We start from the raw sequence: 12,185 nt of genomic DNA on the forward strand, positions 1-12,185 counted from the left end.
ATTTCTGAAGCCACAATTTAATTAACACATTAATAAAAAATTCATTTAACGTGCTTTATATTAAGCTTCTGATATAAACATTAGGATGAAGCGAATTTTTTTTTCGAATTTTGTTTCTTCTGTACTATGAATCAATGCTCCATAGCCTTAAACATACTAAACAAATATTTAAACTTATCAGTTAAGTTCTTGAATTAGTATTAATAAATATCCATTATCAGTCTCATTGTTGGAAAAATTGAGATTTGGTCTCAAATCTAGCCTAGCTTTAATTCTGGAGCGAATACTCTTTCTTTTCATACATAAACTCAACAATATTCTTCTGAATATTAGTTGCATTTTCCCGTAGTATTTAATAACATCGCAAATACAAGTCAATGCAGATTCTTCCGAGTTTTAGGCATTTTAAAACTGTGAATACTCAGCAGTATCCCTTTAACATATTGCTCGTTTGCGGCAACAACGTCATAACTCAAAAAATTAAATTTTTCAGGAGACTCATTTTTAGTTTTTAAACCAGTATATTCCAATAACAAAAAACTATTACGAATTATTACAAATTTCCACACAAAAATTTTAAATTTGTATTGAAAAACTGGAAAATTTATAAACAATTTGTGATAATTCGTAATAGTTTTATGACACGATGGCCTTATTTATAAAATGGTTCAACTGAACTTCCCTCCTGAGATTACCAAACCAATTCAAAGCTTTCTACTCAATAGAAATTATAAAGTATACATTGGAAAAACTTGTTCTTCGAAAATTGTAATCACAGCAGGGTGCCCTCAAGGGTCTTGTTTATCTCCAATTCTTTACAACATTTTCACCTCTGATTTTCCATCGCTCCTTAATTGTTTGTCTTCAATTTCCGCAGATGATACTGCTATCCTCTGTCACGATGTACTGGCAGAAAATATAATTAATAGTCTTCAAGATGATCTAGCAGTTATATATTTCCAGTAGAATATTTCAACAAATGGAAAATTCTGATTAACACCCAAAAAACTCAAGCTATTTATTTCACTAGAAGAAGGAAAAATATTTTTACCCCACAAAGAGATTTATATTTCAACAATATATATGGGGGATTTCATGTCAAGTGAACCAACTTTTGAAATCGATGTCTTCCGATCGGGATGAAATTTGCACCAAGGTTAGCTCTATTGGATAGTAACTCAGACACAATTTTTCAACAACATCGGTCGAGAACTCTCTGAGTTATAGGGGGTAAAATTTTGACAATTTGGTCAAACAGGGGTTTTTTCTTATCCATGTAACTTATTACCTATTGTTCTTAGCAAAATGTGTTCCAAATAGTATAGATAGCTATTTCTTCGATCTTTCGAAAAAAAATATTTAAAAAAAAAAATAAAAAATTTTTAATATTTTTTTTCCGAAATCAAAAACTTTTTTGACTTTTTTTTAAAATACGCTATTTTTTTTATTTTTTTTTTTTCTTAAAATAAAGTTTAGATATTTTCCTTGAACACCTACTTGGTCGCTTAGTGGGATGCGAGTGGGATATCTATCAAAATAAATATTTTGTAACTCAAAACATAAAATTTTTGACTTTTTTTGCAAAATCAAAAACTTTGTTGACTTTTTTTTTCAAAATGGACCCTTTTTTAATCTTTTTTTTTTAGGTCAAACAAAAGCTTAGATATTATCCTTGAAGACCCTTTTGGTCGCTTAGTGGGATGCGAGTGGGATATCTATCAAAATAAATATTTTTTAACTCAAGACTTACAATTTTTGACTTTTTTTCCAAATGGGCCCTTTTTTTAAAATTTTTTTTGTAGTCAAAAGAAAGCTTAGGTCCATTCCTTTAAGATATTTTTAGTCCCTTAGTGGGATGCGAGTGGGATATCTATCAAAATAAATATTTTGTAACGCAAGACATACAATTTTTTATTTTTTTTTTGCAAAATCAAAATTTTTTTCCAATATGGAAAAATGCTCAAAAGAAAGCCTAGGTCCATTCCTTTAAGATATTTTTAGTCCCTTAGTGGGATGCGAGTGGGATATCTATCAAAATAAATATTTTTTAACTCAAGACTTACAATTTTTGACTTTTTTTTTGCAAATACGATTTTTTTTCCAAATGGGCCCTTTTTTTAAAATTTTTTTTGTAGTCAAAAGAAAGCTTAGGTCCATTCCTTTAAGATATCTTTAGTCCCTTAGTGGGATGCGAGTAGGATATCTATCAAAATAAATATTTTGTAACGCAAGACATACAATTTTTTAATTTTTTTTTGCAAAATCAAAATTTTTTTCCAATATGGGCCCTTTTTTATTTTTTTTTTTTGCTCAAAAGAAAGCCTAGGTCCATTCCTTTAAGATATCTTTAGTCCCTTAGTGGGATGCGAGTGGGATATCTATCAAAATAAATGTTTTAACACAAAAATTGTATGTCTTGAGTTACAAAACATTTATTTTGATATATATCCCACTCGCATCCCACTAAGCGATCAAAACCATCTTAAAGGAATAGGCCTAAGCTTTCTTTATAGCAAAAAAAAAATTACAAAAAGGGCCCATTTTAAAAAAAAGTCAAAAAAGTTTTTGATTTTGCCAAAAAATCAAAAATTGTATATCTTGAGTTACAAAATATTTATTTTGATAGATATCCCACTCGTATCCCACTAAGGGACCTAAAATATCTTAAAGGAATGGACCTAAGCTTTCTTTTGACTAAAAAAAAAATTTTAAAAAAGGGCCCATTTTGAAAAAAAAATTCGAATTTGCAAAAAAAAAGTCAATAATTGAATGTCTTGAGTTACAACATTTTTATTTTAATAGATATCCTACTCACATCTTCCTAAGTGACAAAATAGGTCTTAAAGGAAAAGACCTAAGCTTTCTTTTGAGCAAAAAAAAATTTTTTAAAAAAAGTCCCATATTGGAAAAAAATTTCGATTTTGCAAAAAAAAATTAAAAAATTGTTACAAAATATTTATTTTGATAGATATCCCACTCGCATCCCACTAAGGGACTAAAAATATCTTAAAGGAATGGACCTAGGCTTTCTTTTGAGCAAAAAAAAAAATTAAAAAAGGGCCCATATTGGAAAAAAATTTTGATTTTGCAAAAAAAAATTAAAAAATTGTATGTCTTGCGTTACAAAATATTTATTTTGATAGATATCCCACTCGCATCCCACTAAGGGACTAAAAATATCTTAAAGGAATGGACCTAAGCTTTCTTTTGACTACAAAAAAAATTTTAAAAAAAGGGCCCATTTGGAAAAAAAATCGTATTTGCAAAAAAAAAAGTCAAAAATTGTAAGTCTTGAGTTAAAAAATATTTATTTTGATAGATATCCCACTCGCATCCCACTAAGCGACCAAAAGGGTCTTCAAGGATAATATCTAAGCTTTTGTTTGACCTAAAAAAAAAGATTAAAAAAGGGTCCATTTTGAAAAAAAAAGTCAACAAAGTTTTTGATTTTGCAAAAAAAGTCAAAAATTTTATGTTTTGAGTTACAAAATATTTATTTTGATAGATATCCCACTCGCATCCCACTAAGCGACCAAGTAGGTGTTCAAGGAAAATATCTAAACTTTATTTTAAGAAAAAAAAAAAAATAAAAAAAAATAGCGTATTTTAAAAAAAAGTCAAAAAAGTTTTTGATTTCGGAAAAAAAATATTAAAAATTTTTTATTTTTTTTTTAAATATTTTTTTTCGAAAGATCGAAGAAATAGCTATCTATACTATTTGGAACACATTTTGCTAAGAACAATAGGTAATAAGTTACATGGATAAGAAAAAACCCCTGTTTGACCAAATTGTCAAAATTTTACCCCCTATAACTCAGAGAGTTCTCGACCGATGTTGTTGAAAAATTGTGTCTGAGTTACTATCCAATAGAGCTAACCTTGGTGCAAATTTCATCCCGATCGGAAGACATCGATTTCAAAAGTTGGTTCACTTGACATGAAATCCCCCATATATTAAGTGGGAATCAAGAGTTAAATTTCTAGGAGTCATCATTGACCCAAAAATTAATTTTTGAGAACACGTTTCATATATTATAAATAAATTAAATAATATCACAAGACTTTTATACCCGTTTGTAAATAGAAATTCATTGCTAAGTCAAGATAACAAAATTATTATTTTTAAATTAATTTTTATGTCTATATTATATTATGCAGCTCCAGTATGGAGTGATATTGCGGAATGCCACATAAAGAAACTCCAAATTAGTCAAAATAATTTATTAAAAATGATATATAATTTACCATGGCATTTTTCTACACAGCGCACAGTGGGTTCGATGGCACCCAAAGTGGCGATTAATTCATAGAAGTCGTAGTTTTAAAATATAATATTTTTTTATTGATGAGTTATTATAAGCACATAAAAACACAACATTTTAGAAAAAAAAGGTTAAACAACATTTTTTTTAACCCTTTAAGCGCATTATTGTTTTTTGGAAAAAAAGACCTTTGTTCACAATTTATGCTGTAACTTTGGAACGGAAAGCGCTAAATTATAGAATAGAATTGGAAATTAAAACATGCTTAATGTGCTATTAAAAAATTCAAATTATAAATTTATTGTATGTATTGTTATTAGTATAAATTTAATTTAAAATCCAATTTTTGTTTTACACAAAATTGTATAAATTTAAAAATTTTTTCAAAAAAGTCACAAAAGAGAATATTATAATTTTTAGTAATGAATAATTATAAATACATAAAAACACAGCCTTTTAGAAAAAAAAAATTATTTTAACCCGTTAAGTCCATTTTTGTTTTTTTTGAAAAAAGACCTTAGTTCACAATATATGCTGTAACTTTGGAATCGAAAGCGATAAATTAATGAATAAAATTGGAAATTAAAGCATACTTAAAAACATCAAATAATAAATTCAAAAAATGAATATATATTAGTATAAATTTAATTTAAAATCCAATTTTTGTTTTACACAAAATTTTTTCAAAAAATTCACAAAAGAGAATATTATAATTTTTTAGCAGTGAATATTATAAATCCATAAAAACACAGCACTTTAGAAAAAAAAGTTAAAACAAATTTTTTTTAACCCGTTAAGTGCATTATTGTTTTTAGGAAAAAAAGGCCTTAGCTCACAATTTATGCTATAACTTTGGAATGGAAAGCGATAAATTATGAATAAAATTGGAAATTAAAGCATACTTAATGTGCTATTAAAAATATCATATAATAAATTTATTGTATGTATTTATATTAGTATCAATTTAATTTAAATTTTAATTTTTGTTTTTCACAAAATTTTATAAATGTAAAATTTTTTTCAAAATAGTCACACAAGAGAATATTATAAATTTTTGTAATGAATAATCATAAATACATAAAAACACAGCTTTAAAAAAAATTGGAAAAATTTTTTTTTAACCTGTTAGGCATTTTTTGTTTTTCGGAAAAATATAATTTTCGCTGTAACTTTGAAAACAAAGTAAATTTAAAGAATGAGTTAATATGTGTTCCTATTAGTATAAATTTGTATCCAGTTTTTCTTTCACTAAATTCAGTAAATGTAAAATTTAATCTGAAAAATAAAAAAATTCAAAAGTTTTGGGGGAATCTTTGTTTCGTTTTACCTTCTTAATAAAAAATATATTAAAATATTTGTATTATTCTGCATTCTCAAATTCACCACAAATATCCCAATTATCATAAGCTTCATTATAATTATTATCTTCATCATCATTATTATAATCTTCTTCATCATTATCATCATTACTATCTTCATCGTTGTTATCATTTAATGGTCTTGTTAAATAAATGACATCCAGAGTTTTTACACAAAAATTAAAATAAAAAAAAATGGCCGGGCATTGTCTGGACTTTTTTTCTTAAATATAAGCTGATATCCTATACTATTCTAAAATCTATAAAAATAATTTCAACTATTACTAACTTAATACTTGTGGCCCATTAAATTCGAAAATTATCCCAATTTTGGACCTTTTTTAAAAAAATTATTAAAAATATATACACATAATTTTTATAAAAAAAAAATTTTACTATATACCTAAATACCTGATGTTGAAGGTTCCATTATAAAATATTTACTTTTAATAGATTTAACACTAACAATAATCGCTTGAATTGTAAAAATTTCCAATATTTTCACTTTTTTTAAAAACAGCAATAATTTGCTAACTTTGACCGTTCACTGAAAAGAAAGTAAACAACTTAGATGATTTATTTTTACAGCTAGTGATGTAGAATTTTATCTACTATATAAAAACTTTATTTCTAATTTTCAATTAATATATTGTTTATAACAATATTTTATATAGAATATATTGTTTATAACAGTATTTTCTTTAGAAAATATTGTGTATAAAAGTATTTTTGTATAGAAAATATTGTCTATAGTAGTATTTTATATAGAAAATATTGTTTATAGCAGTATTTTATATAGAAAATATTGTGTATAACAGTATTTTGTATAGAAAATATTGTGTATAACAGTATTTTCTGTAGAAACTATTGTGTATAACAGTATTTTCTTTAGAAACTGTTGTGTATAACAGTATTTTCTTTAGAAAGTATTGTGTATAACAGTATTTTTGATTTTGAATTGAAATGTTATTAATATTTTAATTGATTTAATAATAAATATGTATTGTTAGAATATCTATTCAAAACCAATTATTTGTTTGTCTGGTTTTATTAAAAATATAGTTTGATTTTACGTGGAATTTCAAATAATATGTTTCATTAATAGTTGAAATATTTTAATAAGAAAAAAAAATGTTTTTTTTTCAATAGAATATTTAAAATTTTGTTTGTTTGATTTTGTGATTTTTGTGATAGTTCCCATTTCAATAAAATATTCAATTGATTTTATGGCCCTAATTTTATAAAACGCAACGCCTCCATTTTCGTTGCGTTGCATTAAATTACAGTTTGCAAATCACTGCGCACAGTGGTTTAGAAACTTTTTTTTTTGGAAATAATTCGGTATCTCGGGAACTATTGCAGATATTATTACAAAATTTCACATGGTTAGAGCTGAGGTGTTTTTGAGTTGAATTACATTTGTTCAGCTTCCTAGGGGTAATACGGGCCAGTTTGTGCCCCCTCAAAGTTGGTCACCTCGGGTCTCAAAATTTTTAAAAAAATCCCCAAAAATTCATTTATATGAAAAAACGTACAAATTTGTCAAAGCGGGCAAGGTTTGTGGAACTTCTGAGGAGTAAATAAAGGCTTTTTATGTAAGTATTTGATACTGTTGAAAACATTATGACCTGAGGATTGATATTTTAGTAAAATTAAATAATTTTATAAAATTTTGGGACTTCATTTACCTTAAAAACTAAAAAAACTTTCATATGGTGATTTTCCACGAATAAAAATATAAAATTTGATTTAATGTAAAATTTTAACGGTTAAAGATATCATAACAAAATTGGGAACTAATTTAGATCCAAATGTCCTTAAATTAATGACATTATAATTTTTGACATTTTTTATTTTTAAATACCGAAATTCCTAAAACTGGGAAAATGTGTTCCAAAAACTGAGTTTTTTTAGAAAAGTGCCTACTGTGACGCTATTTACCGTGTGATAGTAAAACAACTTTCTAAGTATTTAAACAACATATAGGGTTATACAAATACGGAACTTTTTCGAGGATCGGTGCTTTGCCTTTTTAGAATTTTTTACTGAAACCTAAATATTTTTTTTAAATTGTCCAAGTTTGGATAGGTCTGGGGGATACTGTGTCCGCTTAAGTGAGCCCAATTTTACTTTACATGCTTTTGCATTAAGTTTTCTTTCCGGAACATATAAAAATTGTATATAGTCCCAAAGAAAATTTGTTTCTACAAAAGAAAAAATATAGGGACTTTTTTAGGAAAAATCGTAAAAAATTAGGCCCATTTTACATGTTCCAACTTTGGATGCGTGTAACTTTTTACACGGACGAGATAACTGTTACCAAGTTTTTTTTATTTTATTTAGAATTTTATTGCCAATATAGCTGATATTTTGAAAAAAAATTCGACGTAGGGCCGCCATATCTAAAAAACAAAAAAAAATCGAGCAAAATTAAAAAAAAAAAAATAAACCTAAATATCTCTTCAACTGAAGGAGATAAATAACACATGTAAGCGTATTTTTTTGGGGATTTTTTGAATTTTTGGGGATTTTTTTAAAAATTTTGAGACCCGTGGTGACCAACTTTGAGGGGGCACAAACTGGCCCGTATTACCCCTAGGAAGCTGAACAAAAACACCTCAGCTCTAACCATGTGAAATTTTGTAATAATATCTCCAATAGTTCCCGAGATACCGAATTATTTCCAAAAAAAAAAGTTTCTAAACCACTGTGCTGCGTTCAAGCAAGTGACTGCTCGCGTTGTAACATCTGATTCTTACGTTATTGTGATTGCAGTTGTTTGAAATTGTACATTTTATACAACGCAACGCTTACTTTTTTTGTCACTTTGATTGTCAAATTTAACGCTTGAATTTTCTTGGCGTTAGTTTAAAAAGTGGTCAAATATTCTTAACCCTGCTGTTAGGTTAAAAAAAACTTACGAATCTTAGGTAAGGGACCATTTTGGTCCACTTTGTATTTTTCATAAGAAATTTTACATAAAACTCTTTGACCAGACATTTTAAATATTTATAAACGTGGATATATAAATGTGGATAACAAAAAATTTAAAAAAAATTTAAAACCGACGAAGTATTATCAGTTCAATTGCTGAAATTCTAAATTAAAGTCACTCAGATATTTCAATTTCGTCCATATTAGATGCAAATTTTGAAAGTGTGAAGTCATATTGGTGAATGTGAAATGAACAATGATGAAGAAAATGGCAGATTATGGTGTAGATTCATTATACATATCGAAAAACTAAATGCAATAGATTGCAATTCCTTTACCACATCACATTGGAGCTTCAGCAGAGAATATAATATCATTACCACCAGGTCCGACACGCTTTGCGGTGTGAAAATAATCATTAAAAATACCAATAAATATGGTTGACTTGAATTTGAAAGCAAATGGAAAGATTTAGAAAATTCCACTTGCAGTGGCAAATACGAAGATGTGCATGGATTGACTGATGCAAGTTTTGGCCCATTTTCCGGTGTAGTAAGAGCTAAGATAATTTTCAAATGATAACAAGTGCTCTCCGCATGGATGATGTTGTCAACAGAAAACAACAAAAAAGTAGTGACAAGTTTGAGGTTTGGGACAATTGAGAAACTCTTCTTTCAATGTTTTCTAACTTTATTTCTTTTGAGTTGGGAAAACAAATATTACAAAGGAAACGGACATATATGGGAACAATTTGGGAAAACAAAACTTCCACAGAAATTGCTTATGTCCAAAAAAGTTCCTTTATATACATTCGTATTTGCTTTCACTGAAATCGCAATACTTGTTTCGTATATCGGCCATAAAAATAGAGGTACCAAATAGATCGACTGCAATAATTATAAGAAGATACCTGCAATCGTTTCTTATTATAACTCTACTAAGGGTTTGTCATTTTTTGTCAATATTAATCGTTTCTGTAAAAATAGTTTATCTATCTTAGGAGGCGTTGATTAGCTACTACAGCACTAGATGAAAATCAAATAGTTGGTAAAATGTTGTCTTTTCAAATATAGATGATACATCCGAGTTTTTACGTCAGTTAGCTATGTGCCTACCAGACAGTCAAACCTAAAAATAAATTTGCAGCAGAGCTATTGACTCAACAACAAGCTTTGTAATCAAATAGTGTACCATCTACAAGAGGTGATATAAAAATTTCAACTACTAGAAAATGGGGAATTTGTAATTGATGGAAGTCCAAATTTGATGCCAAATGCATTATGTGCAATAGATTAGAATGCAAATCGAATCGAAAAACAATTTATTCATCTTGCTGCGAAAATAACAATAAGCCATAATTATTTTTTCTTACGTTTACTCATATAAAGAATAAAATATATTGCATGGACCTAAATGGTCCATAACCTAAGATTTGTAACTTTTAATTTTTTTCTAGTTGATTTATCCTATATAGCTAAAAACTAACTAAAAACTTTAAAATAGAAAAGATATACCTGAGCAGACGTATTAAGTTGATACGATAAACCATTGCAAATTTAAATAAAAAATAAAAAAAAATTTGACCAAAATGGTTCAAACCTAACAGCAGGGTTAAAAAAAATAATAAATATTTAAACATTTTTAAATATAATTGTTTTATTTATTTTTTTTTATTTATTTATTTAATTTAGTCTATGGATATTATCCTTACAGACTGAGTGTTAAATTAAATTGTACAATGTATTCTTAATGTAAAGATTGTTAGTTATTTAAATTGATAATAATATTTCGTTTTACAACATCAACATTTAAAGTGAAATCTATAAAGTTAAACATTTCGTTAAAACTACAACATAATTTCCTAAACGGATCTGCCATTTCGTAGTTTGTTCGAAAAGTTTTAACATAAAGTGGGTTATTAAATCGTAATGAGCGTTGAGGAACATTTAATGATATCTTACTTAAAAGAAAATCGGACAAAACATTTCCATTTAAAAGATTTACAAGAAATGAAACGTTAAGCATAATTCTTCGGCTTTTTAATGTTGGCAGTCGAATCAAAGTAAGTCGTGAAGAATATGATGGAAGCGAAGAATATCCTCGATATACATCTCTTAAACAAAATAGCAAAAATTGTTTCTGGACAGATTCGATACGATCAATGTAAACATTATAGTAGGGGTCCCACACAATTGATCCATACTCTAAAATCGGTCTTACAAGTGATGTAAATAATGTTTTAGTGATGAAGGGATCATTAAATTCCTTTGCCCATCGTTTGATAAAAGCTAAGATTCCTCGAGCTTTGTTAACAGCCATCGTAATATGTTGTATGAAGTTTAATTTTCCATCTAACAAAATACCAAGATCCATAATTGCTTTTACCGATTCTAGTTTATAACCACCGATGTAGTAGTGATCAAAAACATCACACCTTCTCGAAAAAGTCATGTGCTTGCATTTTTTCAGGTTTAGTTCCATTAAATTATGGCTGCACCAATTATAAAAGTTATCCAAGTCCTTCTGAAGGTAAATATTTTAACATCATCTGCGAACATCAGTACATTCGAATAGTTTATTGCTTCAGGCAAATCGTTGATGAAAAGCAAAAATAAAATAGGGCCGAGATGACTTCCCTGCGGAACACCGGATTTTACCAAAATATATTTCGAAATTGTAGAATTGAATTTTACGGACTGTGTTCTGCATAAAAGATATGACTTTAACCAGCTTAGATAAGTATTGTTGAAACCCATTGTATCCAATTTTTTTAACAGAAGTTTGTGATTAACTTTGTCAAAGGCTTTACTGAAATCCGTATAGATGACGTCAGTATGTTGACCAATAGTAAATCCTTCATTAACCAAAGTTGTTAATTGTAGAATGTTAGTCATAGCTGAAGATCCTTTGCGAAAACCGTGTTGACAAGTCGTTAGTAAGGGAGATACTTGATGAACGAGAGAGTCAGTAATACATTTTTCAAAAAGTTTTGGAATAGCGCTTAGTTTAGCTATGCCTCTATAATTTATTATATTTGATTTATTTCCAGATTTGAATAAAGGAATGAGGAACGATTCTTTCCAAATTTTAGGGAAGTAACCACATTTTAATGATGTATTAAATATAATTGATAAAGGTGTTGCAATAGCTGGAGAACAATTTTTCAAAACACAACTTGGTATGCCATCTGGTCCACACGACAATGAGGATTTGAAGCATTTTAAACATTTTATAATGTGTGTAGTGTCGAGTAATGGGAATGATATCATTTGAATGGGGTGAACATTAAATGGATAGATTTAATCATATTCGGCATTAGAGTAAGTAGATGCAAAAAATTCAGCGAATAAGTTGGTAATTTCCGATTCATCACTTGACTCTGTACTTAAATATTTCATAACTTTCGGGGTGCCACAAATCTTCCTTTTTGTGTTAACAAAAGTAAAGAACGACCTCGGATTGTGTTTAAAATTACGTTTCATTTTGATTAAGTAGTTTTTATACAGTTTAGCATTTAACAAATTGTATTCAGCACGAAGAACAGAATATTTTCTATAATCGAGTGCGTGGCCAGATATTTTGTATTTTTTGTAATGCTTATTTTTTGAATTTTTTAAGGAAGAAAGTAGTT

The 12,185-nt window shown here is 27.7% G+C and overlaps 1 protein-coding gene across 2 annotated transcripts in view; it reads right to left on the bottom strand.

Annotated features, from left to right (window-relative positions):
- Positions 1-12,185, bottom strand: part of LOC135949243 (synaptic vesicle glycoprotein 2B-like) — a 115,898-nt gene that overhangs the window by 21,633 nt on the left and 82,080 nt on the right. The window lies entirely within an intron of this gene.

The sequence above is a fragment of the Calliphora vicina genome, chromosome 1, assembly GCF_958450345.1.
Source record: "Calliphora vicina chromosome 1, idCalVici1.1, whole genome shotgun sequence".
NCBI lineage: Eukaryota > Metazoa > Arthropoda > Insecta > Diptera > Calliphoridae > Calliphora > Calliphora vicina.